The sequence below is a fragment of the Cephus cinctus genome, unplaced genomic scaffold (assembly GCF_000341935.2).
Source record: "Cephus cinctus unplaced genomic scaffold, Ccin1 Ccin1_scaffold0709, whole genome shotgun sequence".
In the NCBI taxonomy this organism is placed as follows: Eukaryota; Metazoa; Arthropoda; class Insecta; order Hymenoptera; family Cephidae; genus Cephus; species Cephus cinctus.
The window spans coordinates 257658-277538 of NW_014333329.1; the positions used below are offsets into that span (position 1 = coordinate 257658).

General features: G+C 48.1%; 1 long non-coding RNA gene across 1 annotated transcript in view; it reads left to right on the plus strand.

Annotated features, from left to right (window-relative positions):
- Positions 1 to 19590, plus strand: part of LOC112494710 — a 73018-nt gene extending 53428 nt beyond the window's left edge. Inside the window, exon 3 of the long non-coding RNA XR_003060451.1 lies at positions 19502 to 19590. This is a non-coding gene — a long non-coding RNA (uncharacterized LOC112494710). The remainder of the gene's footprint in view (positions 1 to 19501) is intronic.
- Positions 19591 to 19881: the final 291 nt, after the last annotated feature.

The window sequence follows — 19881 nt, forward strand, 5'->3', positions numbered from 1 at the left end:
GGGGGGTCGAGGGGAGTGAAAATGAGATTTGGGCGCATTGAAAGGGTGAGTGATGATCTCATTCCTGGGAATATAATGCACGTGAGTTGGGACCCGGTGGTGGGGGATAGAGGAAGAGAGGAGCAAAGTTTCTCAAAGAGTGTGTGTGGGGGGAAAAAAGAAATCGGTGACTCTACAGAGGGATATGGTATAGAGAGAGAGAGAGAACGAGGGAACGAGAGAACGAGAGAGGCAAGTTCTTCCTAACGTCATCCAGAGCATTTTCCTCAATCTTTGAAATCAATATCGAGGACAATAGAGAGTGAATCGAGGGATCGATGAATCGAACAGTGGTGACTCAGTCATATCCAGGAACAACCCTCAAACCATTGGATAACTCGAAATCGTATAAAAACCTTCGAAACGTATCGATTACACTGTCGGTTTCGGGTATTTCCCTTTTTTTTTTTACAAAGCTACTCTAACCCGCAGATCGGTCTACGTTTCCTGAGGCTTTCCTTGCTCATCCCTAATCTCGGTTCTACGCTCCTTTCCTCATTGTAACGCTTCCCACAGACATCCAAAACGCCTCCAGTCTACCTAATGAGCGAATCACGTTACGGATCGCTTTCCATACAACTTCTGCGGAAATGACATCAGCGTGTTTCGCCCGTAGAGTCTTTTGAGTGACCTCGCGAGATTTTTCATACAAGAATACAACCGAGCCGCGTGCACGGAGTTCACGAATAGAGGCACGTGCAGGAAATGCTCGAGTCCCAAAGCACGGTGCTCCAGATAATCTGAAGGCTTTGAGATGAAAAGCGCAAGGTGCAAGGTGTACCGAGAGAGTGAGGAAAAAGATAAAAAAAAAGAAACAGGAAAAACAAATGTTGAAGGTAAAGTCGAAGGTTGGTGGAAAAGGTAGATTCACAGTGAAGCCAAGAGCCTAAGTAAACACACTCGGCTTTATTGCTGCACCTCCTTCCTAGGCGCACTCGGTGCACTCCGGTACAAGCATCCGCACGAGGACTGCGAGCGGGGTCCTCCATTTATTCTCTCCGTATATTCACTGGCTGTCTTTTCTTATCCACGTGCTGTATACATATACATCCCATAAGCCCTGGGTCCGTTTTATTCAGACCAGGACGCGGCGTCTCTGGGCTTTGGATTTGGTATCGGCGGATAAGGGTGGTCTCGCGGGCTCGGTAGTAATCAGCGTGACGATGCAGCTAAATAGCATCGCAACCGCGACCGAATTGTTAGCACGCGGAGCATGTTAGCGTGTATGTAGCTTCAGGGGTATCGGGCTGATTCTCTACGAGCCTACAAGCCTCTGGGTTACACGTATTCGGGTATGAGCTCGGCCGAGCGACGCTAACGTTACCGGCACCAGTTACGTTTACGCTGCTAACAGTCACGGCCACAGCCACAGGCTAATGGTCGCGCTACTGCAGTGAGCCAGTGAGGTCGGAAGCTGTTGTATGCATATAGAGACACAAGGGGGGCCAGAGTGACGGGGGAATCGTAGAGAAAGATGGTAGCTCTATGAGCCAAACGAACGGCCCGGTAAATTCGATCGTTTGTACAGCGTCGAGTGAGGTTAGGTATTGACGGTCTCGATATACCGATATCTGTATCCAAGTGCATATACCTATAGGACGTTGCATCGACAGGAAACAATGCGAAGCACGCAGCAGGTACCCATTGGACGTAACCGATCGGTCAAATTGTACCAATCGATTTTGATTAGATTCCCGATTGTCGAGGCTGTTTGAAACCGGCTTGTTGTTCGCTACCGAAATCCAACTGTACGTATCGCTCTGATTACATTCGTTTGGTGACTTATGGATTAGGCCTTCGTATAAAGTGTGGGGAAGTTTGTTCGAGTCTGTTGGGAATTTGTGAATCGGTAAAGGGAGTTTGGGGGTGGTGGGTGCACTTGGGAATTGGAACACTCGAACGTTCGATCTAGTCGAAGACTCGAACATTCAATTATGGGTGGTTCATCGCGATTCGCGAAACGTCGATCGTCGAGTGGTTGATTCAGGTTGCGCTGGGTGAGTCGAGTGTATCTGCGATCGGGTTCTTGTATCCGACCCCAGCTAATAGTGGCGGCTAATAGTGCCTTAGTGTGGCAAGTGAGCAAGATGAGTGACGGGAGCGATTAGCGATCGGTTAGGGAGAAAGTGATTGATCCGTGAAACGGTTGGCTGACCTTTCTCTCATCTTCTATTTCTCTACTAGATTCTTGGAATATCTTGTACTGTTTCCGCCCATGTCTAATTCTCTCTTACCGATCGAACCTTGACGAGTCTGTACGGCTGTCAAGAATCGTTCGATGATCAATGCTATCTTTGGATATCCAGTTTCATGGGTCGTCGGTCCGTAAATTGAGAGAAAACGGTGCAGCATGGGACAAATAATATTTGAATCTGACGTTTGGTCCGGATGGGACTTCTTTATCGTTTCACCGTTTTCTCGTTAAGTTTACAATTATCCAATTACGTTTTGCTCGAGTCTCGTATAAAAATTCCATAATTGAGGTTGAGATGAATTATTTAAATTGTGACGTCACGGGGGTGGGGTCGGGAAAGGAACAAAGATCCGAAGGAAAGGTGGAAGAGGAAAATTGGCGGATGGTGGAAGAGGAGAGAAAGGAGTCTGAAGAGTTGGGGGATGAAGAGAGCCAGTGGTATAGAGCAAGGGGTGGCTAGGTATGCTCTGGAAACTCTAAGGGAGGAAGGTGTAAAGCATCCAGAGGTAGACAGATCTCGGCACTTATCGGTCTGCGAGATACCCATTAACGAAACTAAAAGCCTCGCCATATATCTCATTCCCGTAACCCTCTCCCTCAAAGTTCTCCGCTCTCTCGAGTCTCTCCTTCTAGTTTCTCCTATCGAGAACCCCTCCGCCCCCCCTGCGCCTCCTCGAACACCGCCTTCCCCGACGCCACCACCCTCCGAATAGACACATCACCGTTCGCTCGGTGTTTGCTCGAACCTTTTGTTTTACTTGCTGAAATATATTAGCGCCCTTGGTGCCTACTCGAATGAGCACTCTCACGGAGTAAGAGTGAGAGAGAAAGAGAGAGAGAGAGAGAGAGAGAGTGATAATTAAGGACTAGACGGGAGAGCAACTCTTTACGAATTGATAGCTTTCTCAGAATTCATGGCTAGCCATGACACCAAATCGCATCCCTGTTCGCGTAGCTTCATCCCTTTCGGTAAATCTTTAGTCCTTCTGGTGCGGAGGGGCGCGGGGGGCGTACGGAGAAGAAAAAAAAAAGTGAAATGGACAATGAAAAAATATCGAAAACCTATAAGCGATAAGGTGCTAATTGAGAGACGAGACGGCGCCGCACAGTTCTATGTGACCAGACAGCCAGCCCATCGATTTAACCACCATAAACGAATATAATAAGTTGAGGCCCCCGTCTTTTATTGCAAAGGCAAACAGTATAGATCTCCCACACGGATACTAGTCTACCGGGTATCCCAGGACGCTGTGAAGACTGTTCACATTTTCACAAGCGGGGCTGCCTGTTTGCTCCATAGCTTAGCGCTGACCGCTATGGCTTGCTTACGATATTTTTCAAGATGTTCGATAATGGGTAGTACCACCCAAACTATGCTCCCGTAGAGCGTCCCGACGCTCGCTAAAATTCTCTGTAGCGTCTTGGGAGCGTAACGACGGACAATCTGTCTGGCATCTAAGACTTGACAAATTTTTCATAAGTTACAACGCTAAGTTATATTTATGACAGGGAGCTTTTTAAGCGGAACGCGTGTCCCGCGTCAGACGCTAATGAGCCTCCGGACGCGTCGCGCTGCTCGGCGTCGCGAGACTTGGCTATGACGAATAGGTAGTGGTGGGGAGAGAGGAGGAAGACGCCGGGATAAAACAGAGCCAAAGCATATTACATCGCGAGATATAGAGCCATGGAGTCTGAAGGATAGAGAGAGAGAGAGAGAGAGAGAGAGAGAGAGAGAGAGAGAGAGAGAGAGAGAGAGAGAGAGAAGAGGACTGGTTGGTACTCTCTCGTGCAGCTAACACTTAACCGCTAGTCCAAAAAGTTCAAGGGTTATTCGTTTTCATAAAGCTGTCACCCTGGCTTCTCTCTTCGCTCCTCTATTTCTTTCCTGCTCACTCTCTCCTCTCACTTTTATCGTCATTCCTTTTTCATGTACCGTATCTTCCAGTTCCTCCCGGCTCGCTCGCAGATGGTACGGACGTGAACGAATGACACCGGCACGATGTTCGAGTCACTCGCAACGATTAGACCTCGTTATTTTTCCGGGTTTTGACTCTGCCGAAATTTAATTGGACGTAGCGGTGGTTTTGAGAAATTAGGATTAATGGAACGCGCCAGAGATTCTCGAGCGGGGCGATCGGCTTTAAAAAGCTTCGGGCAAGCGAAACGTGCGCATGCGCGATTGCTAACGCTGAGTACTAGTACACGGCGTGTGAATAGGAGGAATGAGAATGAGAATTAGAGGAAGAGGACGGAACTACGAGTATAGTCGGTGTACGTACGTACGCCGCTGTATCGAATGGGAAAGGGTAGAGTTGGGTAGAATTGGAGGTGAACGTGGAGGTAGAAGGTATAGACGGTGGTGAGAGAGCATTTGGTCTATCTACCTGATAACATCTCTAATCACGCCGGCGCTGGACCAATCAGCACTAATCCTGGCCTCGACTATACGTATAGACGAAGGCTATAGCCCTACAGCTACTGGGAAACCAAACTCCCGCCTGAAACTCGTGAGCTGACCATGGGATCGTACGGTGGGATACGTATAAAGGTATGTGTTCCTACGATACAGCACTGCAGCACAGTACCTACCTATGTGGCACGGTAGGGAGAGAAGCACCGCTGCGCGTACTGTGCTACTGATTCACTACAGGCATTACACGTATTGACGTATACGTTACCACGGACGTGCTACACGATTCTCTTTGGTTTATGTCTAGGCGTGTCCGCCTGATCGATACTCCACTATCTAATCCCGAGCCAGCTAGCCATCCAGCCATCTAGCCAGCCAGTCAGCCAGCCACCCAGTCCACTTATGAAATTACATTTCTACCATTGGACGTGCTCTCAGAACCCTTCCGCACGATCCTTTATCAGGGGTCCTAATTTTTCCATGTTCTAAACGACTGCGACTTGGGTCGAGCTTTTCCATCTATGCTCATCTTGATGCGAGTATTGTTCAATGCACTTTATTGCACGAGATGCATGCGCCGATAAGTGTCGATTAAAAGTTCCTCACCGTAATACGTTCGCCACGGGCATTTCTGATTGTGAATATATCTGAACTTGGGTGCTCATCCATGCTGATCAGTGCGCATCATCAGTCTCCTCTTCTAGGACTATCTGCACGTTCGAGCGTACTTCTGGTTCGAGTAGCATTTCAATTACTACCCTGCGAATGGAGCTTCGAGTGCCTCTTCGCGTACCTAGATAAAACGCCCTAAAGTCTGCTCTTTGAGCTGATACCGATCCTAATCTCGGTGCTGGTAGAGATCACAATAACGTAACAATGTCTTTGCTACTCGTTGAATGGAGTTCGTCGATGATGAAAGGGCGTAAAAACCGGGTGTCAGTCGTGAGACTCGGTGAAGTATCCAAGTAAATTATTTATTCCTGTACTTACCAGAGGTTGAGTGCGTGCATCGCCATTCTGCAGGCAAGCAGATGCATCTCTCAGTAATCATCAGGTTTCTTTCACTCTCCCGTCGCAGGCATCCCATGAAAATCCCGTTAGCGGGAATCAGCAGCTGCATATTTTATACGCCATTCCCAGAGACAGTGGTGTCCATCGTGACTGTCCGGTACAGCAAGTCCGTTCGGTCTATGGAATCGGGCGGATGGATTTTCTCGACATCTCCTCGTTCAAGGATACAGTAAAACGCAACGTCCGTTCCGTGCAAATTCTTCCTACTGTACTAGAATTCGAAAGCGTAGATGCAAGCGAGAAAAGATGGACTCGAACCATTCCAGTCTGTGTAAACTTACCCTTCTTTCCATTTCATGTTTACAACGTTATGTCCAAATTGATTTGTCAAGGGTGAAGTGCGAATTCAAGCGATGGGAGTATAGTGTGCGATGTTGGCCATCCTGCCGATTCTGCCGATACTATAGACGATGGTGGTACTACTGCTGCTGCCGCTACTGCTGAGGGATGTAGAGTGGCACGGTACGGTCCATCGGTCCAAGTGGACTTGAGAATGGAACAGCCTCCCGAGGGAGCGAGTTTAGTGGATGAGCGTGAGCCTGGACATGTGGGACTGCAATCATCATCAGCGTAGCGTGATGTTCCGAATGCGCTCCCTCGCATCTCGTCCTCTCTCTCTCTCTCTCTCTCTCTCTCTCTCTCTCTCTCTCTCTCTTTCTTTCCTGTTGTCTCTCTCCGATGCATAGATATCAGATCCAATCAGGAAGACCATGGACATCCTAATGGTCTGTGGACACATATCTGTAGACTCCATTATCATACGAGACATCTTTGTCGGATGATTGACAGCATACTTTGCGTTTGATTATTTTTGAATTTTTTTTTTTTTTTCGAAAAAATTACTTTTCCGTCTTATACTCACTGTAGCTTGGAACTCTTGTAAGAATGGGAGTAACGACGAGGCTGAAGCATCTGGCATTGCTCTGCGCTGCTCCCACGAAACTGAGTGCTCCAGCAAGAGCTCTAATGACGTATAACGCGGGTCAGCCAGTGCTGGGGTCTAGTCTGGGGTCAAGCGCTCGTTTTGCTGACCCCTGCAGAGCTGGACTCACCCTACGTCCATCCTGCGTTTCTCCTTCGAATTGCACTCGTCCACCCCTTAATTACACAATTATCGTTATTGCCCAAGTTTACAGCGGCGCATATGTCCGCGATCTGTTCGTTCACGGGAGAATCAGACTCGGGAGACTCTTGTGGGGACGTTCGCTAGAGGCTACTGGAGTTTCCACGGAATTGGATAATCGAGCAGAGTCTCTCATTGGCGGTATGAACGCGACTTGGCGGAATGCAATGCATGTACAAGGATGTAAAGGGAGTTCACGAAGCGTTTGAGAGGTTCAAGAGTTTGCAATACGCTGGAGCGAGTTTCGTGGAAGGGCTCGGCGAGATCAGAGAGAGAGAGAGAGAGAGAGAGAGAAAACGAGAGCGGCCAGAACACGTGTTTCTAATAATTGATTATCATCGAAGACGCTCATGAGAACTGGACTTATGAGAATCTTAAAAAGAGCATAATCGTTGCCTTCTTCAACCATAACGGGAACTAGCGTCGAGTAAATTGAGCTTTTTTCTTCGTGTTACTCGATCGGCACGTCTGACGAGATAAAGGGAGGTGATGGAAAAAGAGGTGTAAAAGATAAAGCTCTCATCGTTCCTCTGACACGTGGGGATGATGGGCATCGATGCCAGTCGGCCGATTCTCTGATGAAAACTCTTTTCGCCGAGAGCGAAGCCTTTTCAGGGTTGCTTGGCCGTCGGTAATCGGTTTAATAGACGCCCGTATCGGACGGTCCATCGCGAAAGTTAAAACCGGACTCTCCTGCAGGAATAAAATGGCGGCCGTTAATCCCTTTTGGGGTTTCCGGCATGAAATGAGATTCCAGTTAGCCCAGGGAATGTATGAGTGTGAGACTGAGGGTATGGCTATGCGAATGGGGATGTATGGGTAGCAAGGGCTGGCTACGAGGATGAGTCCAGGTCGCTGCGATACTGCGATACTGCTACACGACCGTGAGGTGGTGAGGTAGTGAGATGGTGAGATGGCGAAGTGGCGAGGTGGTCAAGAGGGAACGGGAGGTGGGAGGCAACGTTACCAGTGGCAATTGGATAGGTGTGCTCCTCCCGTTCCTAGCTACATACGCACCCACACTCGGGGTAGCCTGAGTCGAATGTAGCGAGGGGTAGATTTAGGGACGGGGAAAACTCCTCCGCAGCCATTAGCCGCACACTCGCAAAGCCTCTACAACACGATTCATACATTTTCCTGAAGGATGAAAAAACAGCTTCCACATCCTGACCACCCCGAAGACCATTCCTCCTCGAGGTCCTGGTTCAAATCTTTTCTTTCAAGCTAAGTATCCACTAGTGCCCCGAGACTCTCATGCTCATCCTCATCTTCGTCTGCGCGAGGATATCGCATCTCCCGAGTAGCAGCCTGATATCACTTTGCGAACATAGGCATATCCACCAATAGCCATGGACCACCCGTGACACTTCTTTTTTTAACAAACCAAAGGACTTTGGATTTTTCCTAGCCTTTCCTCAAATCCTCTTTGCGACTACTCCGCTCACCAGTCCGTGCTGCCGCCCTTATATAGAGAACTTCGCATCGCCAGAATCTCCAATAGAATCGCCAGCAGCAACATCAAGCTCCCGCTCGCAGATTCAGTCGCGAGAAAGGAAAAATACCGGAAGTGGCAAGTGCCGAGAGGGTCCTGCTCTTCTCCTGGATCAGGACGACGGTACCCAAAGACATTCGAGCAAACAATACCCACTCACGGTGATGCCGGAATTATTTTCTCTAGGACAATGCTTTTCTATTGTCCTCCGGACTCCTTCCAGCATCCAAGCTCCTCTCGTCTTCCAAATCCTCCCTTCGCCTCCGCCTCTTGTCTCTCGAGACTCTCTCGAATTTCCGTGTTATCAGAATTTCTCGATGTTCACGCTATGTCTCGTTCGCGTTCTCTCGCCTTTGCGGTTGCTTTATCTTCTACTACTAGGCGCACGAAGACGTAGATCCCCATGCAAAAGATGCTGGTACTGTATACGAAAGAGTACACGAACGCGAGTACAGAATGGATGCCAGGGCAAATAGAGAATCGAGTGTGAGAAATCGATGAGTGTGATCGCGGCGAAGGAAAGGGTGGTAGGGAGGAATCGTGGGGAGGCCGCAGTGGGCACATCGCGTCGGGACGCCACTGTGAGTCCAAGCGAGCTAAAACAAAATCGCAGACAATTCCTTGGCGCGTCGTGCCCTTCCGTCGTGGGTTATGGTAGGTGGAGAGAAGTCTTCCCAGGTAAGGTAGGTAGGACGATGCTGTGCTGCACTGTGCTGTTTGAGTTCGTGGGACCCCTCCTACCGCCCTCACTCGCTCTCTCTCTCTCTCTCTCTCTCTTTCTCCCTCTGACAATCTTTTCTCTATCCGACTCCCACTCTCCCTCCACTCCCCCGTCCCTTACTCGTCCTACCGTGTGCTGCTATCCGTGCTGAATGCGCTGACTCCTGCGCTTGGCTTCGTCGGCTCCTAATTAAACATCCAACTCGCTCGAGCCTCGAGTCGACTTGCCTCGTCGATGTTCCGATATTAGTGGTCCCCACCTCCTTACCTCCCCAAGGGGGTTACCGTCCTTTATTCTCTCCTCTCCGAGCCTCTCTACTCTCTCTCACCGCTCGAGTGTAACATCGAGCCTTATAAATAGATTACAAGAAAAACAGAGACAATCAATTGTTGCTACCGAGACTTATTATACACCACGTCGGAAGGCACTCTCTGACCCTTCTCCTCTACCCTCTTCAGGCTCTCTCACTCTCTCTCTCTCTCTCTCTCTCTCTCTCTCTCTCTTCGCGGAAATTTTTTTCTTCTCCTCCCCTCCCTTCATCACCCTCAGCAGCGATCTCACCCTCTCCCTTGATCTCCCCGGTGTCACTTATCCCCACTGCAGGCTGCCCGATACTGTACATACGCGCTTCGTTGGTGCTCGACTGTGCGCAGCTTCGCGACACAAATTGCTACAAACAATGTCAATTATTTGCAGCGGCTGATGTGCCTTGGGCTGGCTATATGGGTATCTGCCCGTCCATACCACGTAACTACATAGAACGTTCTTAGTGTCACAGTACACTAGGGTTGACGCTAGTAGGTAGCAGTAGCGAGAATGGTGAGTCGGAGAGGCAGAAAAATCCAATACGACTTTACTCTCTTCTGTCCTCCTCCTCTCCGCTCTCCCCGTCTCTTTTCCTCTTTTCTCCCTCTCACTCGTGGCTGTCCCATCTCGTGAACGGCGCGCTTGACTGGCACGGCCGATGAGCCGCGGCGATGCACCTTCCACCAATTATAGCCGCGCCGTCGAGAGAGCCGAAGAAAGCGACAGCTATAGATGCACTTCTGGTACTGCTTTGTCCTACTAGCCAAACGTTTGCCAGGGAGTGAAATGCCTCGATCTGTAGCTAGTAACGTATAGGACATAGGGTACATGGATGGAATGGCGTGGCGTCCGGTCCGAACCCGGATCCACGGTCCAGCGTCCAGCATTCAGCATAGAGGTCCAGCAGCACACGCCGAGAGCATCTCAAACACGATCTTGTATTCCATGGTGCATGGCTGGCAGCGCCTGTAAGCGAGAGAACAGTCATTAACTAAATAACGGGCAGATCTCTCCGTACAGTGGCTGTCGTCCCCACCCTTTCTTCTTACCTTTCTTGCACCCGACCTTCTCCCCGCTCCACTCCTTCCCTTCGTATTTACCTTACCGACGTGAAAGCCATAAAGATAGGAAAGAGGAAAGTACGGAATCACATATCGCCTTTGCTCCCCGGCAGCTCTCGCCTCTTTACCTCCTCTACGTGTCTTTAACGGGTGCACGGAGGATTCTCGGCGATCCACTCCACCCGAGTAATACGGCCGGAGTCGCGACTCATGACGATGCTGACGATTCCGCAGTAGAGCCAAGAGAGCCGGGGAAAGGTGAGGAACGTAGTGACCTTTGGGAGCAAAGAAAATGCTAGCATGGAATACGGATGACGACTGTAGGACTATAGGAGGACCGAGAGACCAAGAGGACCACGAAGAACGCGAGGCTGAAGCGCACGTCGACAATAAACACGCGCCAGTCATGTTTTTCTTCCATTTGCCTCCCCATAAATCTAACATAAAAGTAGAAGATAAACAGCTATAGTTGAATTCTAGGTCGGTGCCATCCTCTGTCCTTTTTTTTCCTAGAGTGACATGGATGTCCCCCCTGCGTCGCTACGTGCAAGTGCTATGCACTGTGTTGGGTCGTACTAGGTATTTTTTTCTCTCTTTTTCTCTCTCACTCTTCTACCACCATCCACTTTTAACCCCGTTGCACTTCTTCTCGTCATCTCCCGGTTCCTGACTTTACGAGGGTAATCGGTGCGCGCGCCGCTCTGTAAGTCATACTGTTAGACCAGCAGCGATACCGCTTTGAAGTGGCGGCCGACATCTGCATTAATGCAGAAGCTTCGCTCGTACCGACGAGGTAGCCACCTTGTCATGGCCCGATCCCTCCTCTGCGGCCGTTTTCCTCCTGGCACGCTACCCTGGAAGCCCTTTTATGTTTGCCACCCTGTGCCACGGGCTACCCGTTAACATGAGCGACAATTAGTCACCGCTGTCAGTGCAGCAGCGCCAGTCCGACGATAACCAATGGCGATCGACTCGCTAAAGTTTTCAAGGCCTATCGAGGCTTTCCTTTATTTTGCACGTCTGCGCAAATGTTCTTTGCTAATTTTTTTTTTTTTTTTTTTTTTTTTTACTACCATTAATTCTCGAATGTCCAAATAATCCTTGCCAAATTAATAGAAAGTCACTGTACCGTGTAGCTACTTTGATCTGGTACAGGACTGACAAATTTGTACTTTGTTGGCGTAGCGAAACACCTATTAAAAAAAAAAAGATGACAAAGTGCAGCGCATCAAAAGAGTACGTGTCGGCGCTTAGTGGCTCGTTAAGCCGGGCGTCGCAGCCGTCGACGCTGGCGTCGCGATCGTAAATTCGTGCCCTGATACGCTTGGGTTTGTCATACAAATATTATTTAATTCTAAGAAAACAAACTTGAGCTTTAGTGCGCCGTCCATCTGCCTGTCGGGCGAATTCAATTTTAAAGGGTGTTTTATGGCTGTAGATGTTTATGAGGTTTGATTGGAACGAAGGGAGAGACAGCCTGCTATATTTGATGGATCATCGGGCATGGGTAGAAATTGCGTATGCGGATTCGAACGACGATGCCGGTTCCAATGCGAATTTCAATGTAAATGCGAACACGTGGCTGGGGATTTCGCGAGTGTGCTTACGAGGCTCCTTAGGGCGAGGCACAGTGGAAATCGCAGGAGCTCGCAATTTCCAAGACTATGCAGAGAATTCCAAGGCGGTTGGAGGCTCGGATGCCATTTAATCAGCCCGCACGAAGCAAGTAGGCGGCAGTCATTCGGCGGCTGATATGCAATGATCATTAGCGCGCATCTTAGCAGGACCTGAGCTCGAGTTACGCTTCGGCGGGTCAAATGCTTATTTGCAAATGAGTTGAGCCAACGTGGAACCCTTGGCGAATTTCGACATCTTCCCCGTCCTTGGTCTCCGAAATTGAGCAATTTTCATATTAAAGCAATGCTCGCTCAGCCAGCCATGCCAAACCTCCGAATGATTTAGCCCTTCACTTTCACCCTCAATCCTTTACGTCCCTCAGTCACTTCATCCATACTTGTCCAAATTCTTTTGAAGGGACGCTGCGACTAGAACAAATACAAATTAGTGAAATCTTTTATCCAGTCGAATTTACTGACCCTGTGTTTAACCCCTCGAACGACCATTTAATACAGTTGGGATGGCTGGAGAAACTTGAAGACAAATGATTCAATGAAAATCTGAATATACCGTAGAGGCCGAAAAGGGGTGTTGGTATTAATTTAAAATTGGACTTTACGATATTTCAGTAAAGAGATTTAAGAGTATCTCGTTTCTTATAAAGTTCAGGCTTCTTGTTGATACTTTTGTGCGCTGCTTGAAAATCTACCAATATAGCTATAGGTTGGGGGTGACTGGGGCGACAGGGGTGGTTAAAGGGAGAAACGAATGGAAAGGATCTCTCGTTCGGTTTCTCCAGTCCGGATTCACGGAGCGTTATGATTTGTGCTCGCTCAAACTTCCGTCAATAATTTTACGGCAAATTAAACTCTAAACTTTCCTGGGACGCCTATATTTGTGTATACATATATATATATATATTCCCGGGAGAATTTTCTGCACAGAGGTTCTCACAGCTGAATCGTCTCGATGATCGCAAAATATCATTGCCGAAATGAACGATTCTAAGAACTACGGATTGAGGGGAGGGAGGGGAGTTGAAGGAATGAGCGCCATCAGAGGAATACGTGAAAACGTTCCCTCGCGTATTCATCGAAATAGCCAGAAACATGGCAAACATTATATCCCAGATGCGATAGATAAACACATAAATTCTTGCATGCTAATAAATCAACTGACGTAAGATTAAAAGGAATCCACGCAGCGTATAAATAATACGACCCAATAAAAACTGTTTGTGCCTAAGAATATGACACGCTCCGTTTCTCTCTTGACTGCTGACCTTATAGGACAGCTGAGCTATCGATAACCTATCGATAAGAAATTTGAACGACGTTTAAACATATCCAATTTTGCTAACTCCAACTTCTCCGTATACCAAGCATTATAAAATTGCAACGTATGCATCATAATGATGATCTGTTCAGTTTGCATAGAGACGACGCATTAAGATGAAATTTCTATGATGCTGTCAAGCTGCCTCATATACGTGAAAAAATAAGTGACCAAGAACTGTATTATCTCTCTCTCATTCTCTCTCACATATACTCTCCTAAATATCTGGACACTCTATTCGGCTTGACCACGTGGTCCATTGTTCATCTAATTATAGGATTTCTGTCGCGCTTTGCGTATACTCTGCCTCCAGTGAAATCTCTCTTCAATCTCTCAACACCTAAGCGCCATCAAAGTGTCCGACGTCGTAAATGCGTGTATTATCATAAAACAAATATTTCTTCTGTAAACATTAAACTCGTAGTCCAGTTCTATAGCGATTCTCGTATTACTTCCTGGAGGCTCCTTGGCCATCGAATGACCCCCAAGGAACTCGAGAAATCCACGTCAATCCCCTTTACACAGTGGAACATTGTTTTACATCGACTGGAGGCAATCACATAAATAAGTCAGGGGGCAAATCGGGTATCGGGAATCGAGAAGAGCCGACGGGCAATTTCGCATTCACGGTCTGCAGGGAAAACGCGGCGGAGGACCAAGTCCCATCAAACAATATCGACCTCCTTCCACAGTGAAAAACCGACCCCCCCCCCAAGCCCCTAGCAATTCCTTGCCACCAGGATCAGTAGCAGCGGCAGTGGAAGTGGCAGAGCCGGTAGCAGCCGCATCCCTTGTCTCTCTCGTCCCAACGCTCCCTCGTCCGATAAAAAAGTTTTCCCGGAACGCCGAGAGAAAGCGAGAGCGGTAAATTATCGGAGTTCGTTAGATATTCCTTTTTATGTGTCCAACGCCATAAAGAGGAAAAAGGTGGAAGCGGAAAGGTCTGGAGAGGAGGTGGTGGAGGGGAGGGGGGGGCGATGGCGGGGGAGTGAGCGTTTTTGCATGGGCTACGGACTCTCTCAGCCAACTCTCGCGGGGCTCATCACTCGCACTTCGGGGACAGTCGGTGTCCAGTCGGTGGCCCAGCGACCCACCTCCCACCCCATTCCCAACCCCAGGAACACTCTCTGGCTGCCCCATAGTTCGTTCTGCCGTTCTACCGTTCCTATAGTATCTGTATATACGTATAGTACCGTGCTATAGTCTCTGCTTGGCCTGACAACTGATATTGCGTGATCTATGGCTCGAAGCATTGCACACTTGGGACGCGAGTGACCGGACGAGCGAAACACCCCTGACCCAGGCGCATTTCCAACTCTCCGACCCCTCGCTTATACCCCGGCCGAGTGACCAGCCCCGACTTTCCTTCTCAGCCCCCTACGTCTACCCTGCTCTTATATCTATCCTGCACTTACACATCTTGCCACCCTGCGAATACCGAAAAAAGGCAAACAACAAAGTAATAGATGTCTCGACCCGAAGAACCCGAGGACAAGCCAGCCACCCCTGCGCGGTCCATAGAGTCCACTTCGTCAATAAACAATCACGGCATAATAGAAAAAAAAAGGACTCGGCCCCCTCGCCTCCGCTCTCCATCCCATGAGATATAGGGTTGGGCACCCCGTAAAACCGCGCCCGGCGCCGATCGGACGCGCTGCCGTTAAATATTTATTGCAGCATATGCATGTATGCATGCGTCCACGTATGGATCCGATGCGGATTACCGTGAATCAGGAAAAAAATAGGATTACCCAGCTTTTGCTTCACGCTGTGCTGCGCCTGCTTTTAACGACGGCACCCGTGGAAATTCAAAGGAAATAACACCTCGTTCCCCGAGTGGCGAAGTCTCGCAGTGAAAATGAGGATAAAGAAAAGAAGTAAGTAGTTGCGTGGGGAGGAGGCGGAAGGGGGAAGGAGTGGAAGAAAAGTCATTCGAAAGGATGAAAGAAGAAACGCGTACGTGTATCTCGTCCCGTGGGGAGCCACACAGTAGCAAATATATTATATTACATAGGACGGGCCAGCGCCAATGAAAACTAAGTGCATATGAGAATCCATGGGGTTGTAGGTAAGGGTGGTAAAATTCTCTAGACACACAGGCACATATATTTATATACGTACACCATGGTCAAGTAGGTAAATCGAGAATCGTACCGAGAAGAGGGAATAGCCTTGAGAGTAGAATAGGAGAAATTGCCTGAAGCGACAGAAAAATAAATGTCCTATGGCATTTCTGTATAAAAGCTATCCTGCCTATGGCGAGTGAAATATTGAATTTTAAAGGACTGACAATATATTCCCTCCTGGAAATAAGTGGGTGCGGGAGACACACGTGGAAAAGGGGAGTAATGGCTGCGCATGGGAGAGGCAAGAGGTTGGTCGTTTCTGCGCATCCACAAAAGCGTCCTGTGTTTACGTTGCGGCGAGCGCACGCAGTTGCGAGGGACGCGGACGACAGGAAACGCTTTAACCGAGACTAAACTGAGCCACGAAATTTCGTGAAAACTTAAGACCCTTCTTGGAGAGCCACTTAAATCGTAGGATGCATCGAAATCCTTTTGTAAGTCTTACGTCGTATCACAACATCTGACGAGAGAGAGAGAGAGAGAGAGAGAGAGATGGATCGATGGTGGTACAAGACGGATAGAATAGAGACGCTGCCTGCGGTGGTTGAGTTAATTGAAGTATTTCTTATCTAAAAAGTAGTTGATCCCAGGAGCCGCAAGGCAGGCAAAGAGCTTTGATCCGTTAAGGTCTGCCCGGGCGTGATTGCAGGCTCTTGTCTTCTCTTATAATTGATATTGGCTTGGGGAGTGAGGGTGGCCGTAGAACTCTCCTATATGTGATTCTAGAAGCAGAGGGTCCTGAGGGTGGGAGAGGAAGCGCGAGTACTATATACATGTATACTGGTCCAGAAGTCCTCTCTAATCCCGGATGGTCCCGTCTTCGAGAATAGTTGGTAATCCTCTGGGATAGTTGGAGATCAGCGACTTACTGGACAACAGTCGAATGCGCACACTTGATGGGGAAGAGGCTGGGAATCTGATCCTGCTCTCTCGCTCTCACTCATCAGTGGCAATGCTTGTTAGGCGATCAAGTATAAGGAAACTCGAATTAGGCATCGGTGGAATCGAACGTAACGCGAATCAAGGGGTTAAGAGACTAGTCAGATCGTTTCTTAGAGTTTGGTCCATGGTCCTGGGTACGGAGGATGCGAGGAGTGGCGCCTTAACGTTCAAAGTCTGGCCAATGGATTTATCCATCTGTATCTCCGTTGCACGTTTGCAAGTTAAGGGAGGATGGGTGGACCAGAGAGAGGGGGAGAGACAGAGATGAATCTTGAGAAGTAGGAGGAACACGCGAGATCCAGCAATACAGATTAGGACACGACTAGTAACCCCTTCACGCTTGGAATTCACCTCATTGCCCTCGAAGGTCGAGGCTGCTCGTAGCAATCTGACCCTGGTTGCTCTATCGACTCCCTCTAGGTCCTCCAGGTCCTCCAGATCCTCCAGATCCTCCAGGTCCCACTACTCTCTCTGGGCCCTCTCGACTCGAGGACAAGGAAGACTTCTCGGGTACCATAATGGTAGCCTACGGTACTGTTTAGCAAAGTTTGAGCCACTAGCCAGAGGCTAGTATGGCTATCGGAGCGGAGTGAACTTCTACTACAAGTATAAGCTCTCTTCGCGTTTCTTCCTTTCTTTAAAGGAACACCTGACAGACCGTGTGAGCCGAGAAAGAAATAACCATACGTGTGGGAAATCGTATGTGACACCGGTGTGCGCGCGAGAGACGCAACAGTGAGTTCCCACATTCTGGCCAATCGACGAGACGAATTGGGCTCGTGTAAGTTTAAGACCCGCCAGCAGTGCGATACATTACTGTAATGGCGGCTCTGACACGACCATAGGAATTACATATGCAAGACGCACTTGAACCTCGTACCGTCACGTTGCCATAAACGAGATATTTTAGCTGGTTTCCTTTCTGCCTACGTGTGCATTTACCTAATTCCTTAACTTCTCCCGATTCCATCCCCGCTGACAGTCTGGCTCGCCGCATAAGCGGCCGATGCCGGGCGTCGACTTGACTTTCCCTCAGTTTAGCCTCAGCACTCCGGAGGCCTAACGGCATCCTCTTGGAAAGTTTGGAAGCTATAACGGCTCTCGTTTGCGGAACATTTGAGGCAGGTGGCAGTAGGGTCAGGTGTCGACCACCAACGATCTAAGATTCGTACGAGATTCGCCGAGGAGGAAGCATCCGGGAAAGGTAGAGCCTTAGGGAGCGACTCTCACTTGGAAGTCCCTTAATATTTCATAGCTGCCCTCGACTCCTGTCACTTTGCATGCCTCCCTCGAGGCTCCTTCGCAAATCAAGGTAGACATTATTGTTTCGAGTGGCGAGAAGCATCCTGGTAAACCAGAGCTAGACAGCCGGACGAGTGTGTGGATCATTGCTGCTGGAGCATCTTTAATGATGATGATTGTTGTTTTAAAATTTATATTTATTGTAGATGATTTTTAGGTGATGAAGATTTATGAATAAAATGGTCAGGACATAATCGTGGGTTAATGATGAAGTCGATGGGTGCGGAGCGGTCCGGATGCTGCGAGGAAAGGATCGTCAAAGAAATGATCTTGCTCTCGAGAGAGTTTAGATGGAGATAGTATGGGTGCTTGTGGTAACGGCGAGGTTTCCATCTGAACGGTTCGTAAAGTTTTGCTGGATGCTGGAGAAGCTTTCCGATCGACGGCATGGCGGCGATCAACGTGAATTTTGAAGCGTATCTGATAGAAGGACCAAAGTGGGAGGGAAGTGGGTATAGGTATATAGGCAGGACTCCCCCTTAAATATTTGATGAAACATTCCAACCGCAGTATGGAACCCGCAATACTCCGCGAATTCACCCTACGACGAGCTACCCCCGGACCGCCATTACCTTGATACATAACCTCGCGTCTCTCTCCATATATTGATACAGAGTGGCTGCATTATTGATGTCCAGCTATATTTATAGACCGATTTAAAACTCGCCAATCATTTCGTCCTGAATTCCAGGGGTGTGAATCAATCGTAATCGGCGGAGGGTATATTTTTTAAAATTGACTTTTCTTTCCACAAATCTCTGAATATTCATCGTCGAAAGTGAAAATGTCAAAATTCACGAAAATTTGACATTTATCTATATATAAATGTAAGAGCTAATGTTGGCTTCCCTCGGCGTAATAGATAAATCCATCACCCTTGGGATAAAAAATGACAGATAGTTATTGAGAATCGGTGTAAGTCCCTCGAGACTTTAACGTGGATACCCCGCGGTTTGTACCAAGTACGTGAACGTGGAAAGAAACTTCACGCGTTTCTCAACATACAGACAGTATAGGCGCGACTATGTGGAGACGTGTGGCGGGCATAAAAACGATGGTATAAAAAGATGACACGAGACAGAAGGGTGGCAATGGATTTCGAGGAAGTTCCCCCTATGTCCTAGGTTACGTATCGAGACTCCCTTTCAATGCCGCAAATAAAGCTGGTTTTTGTGTTCGGATATAGAGAGCTTCAGGAGAATGAGAGTTGCCAGATATGTGGAGAATAGCCGCAGGGAGGAAAGCGCGTATCAGAGGAGTGTGAATTCTCGTTTGTTCGCTTTGAAATCGATGGAAAAGGTTGAGAAAAAAAATACCCTGAATGCAATTATCAGAAATTCACATCCTCACAAGAAATTATCCCAGATAGTAATATGGTCGTTAAATAAAAAAAAAAATTTTTACACAATTTAAAAACTTTATGAATTTTCCAAAATATGGTATCAAAAAATCAATAATACCAGTCAATATGTATCAGGTAGTTCATAGTGTCACCCTTGATCTGAAATATAAAAAAAAAACTTGTAAAATTTATCAAAAGCAACGTGTGTCACCCTTGCCGGTAATATGAATAGGATATTCGCACGAGATGGATCATATAGGTATAAGAGACATATCGAGGGTAGCAACAACCCCCATAAACATATAAGGAGAACCGAGGTGTTTTGGATACTTATCGATCAAATTGCAGGCTAACAGGTGTCATGCGACCCATCTCTTGACAAGAACAAGTTTTTCTACTCAGCTACTTTTTTTTTTTCAGCTCCTGATGTAACGGCCTGAGCACGTGGGCTCCGCGTTTCTGTCGATCTCACGACAACAAACTTTTCAACAACTTTTCAAACCTCCGACGGAATCAAGGTAAGTGCTCACACGTAACTAGTACGCATGTTAAATTTTTTCTTCTTCAAACCTAACCTCTCTACCATGAATTTTCTCAACGTCCCAAATCCCGATATCGATCGTCTCTCACAGTACCAACATACACGCCATCCCTTATTCTAGAGGTTGGTGTAAATATAATCTACCCTCTTACCCCTCGATCGAAAAAATATTCTAAAATAACCTAAAAACGTTATTAAAGTCGTTCGCCCCCGTCCACTCCATCTGACGTGATATCGGTCAATTTCGATAGTAACGGTC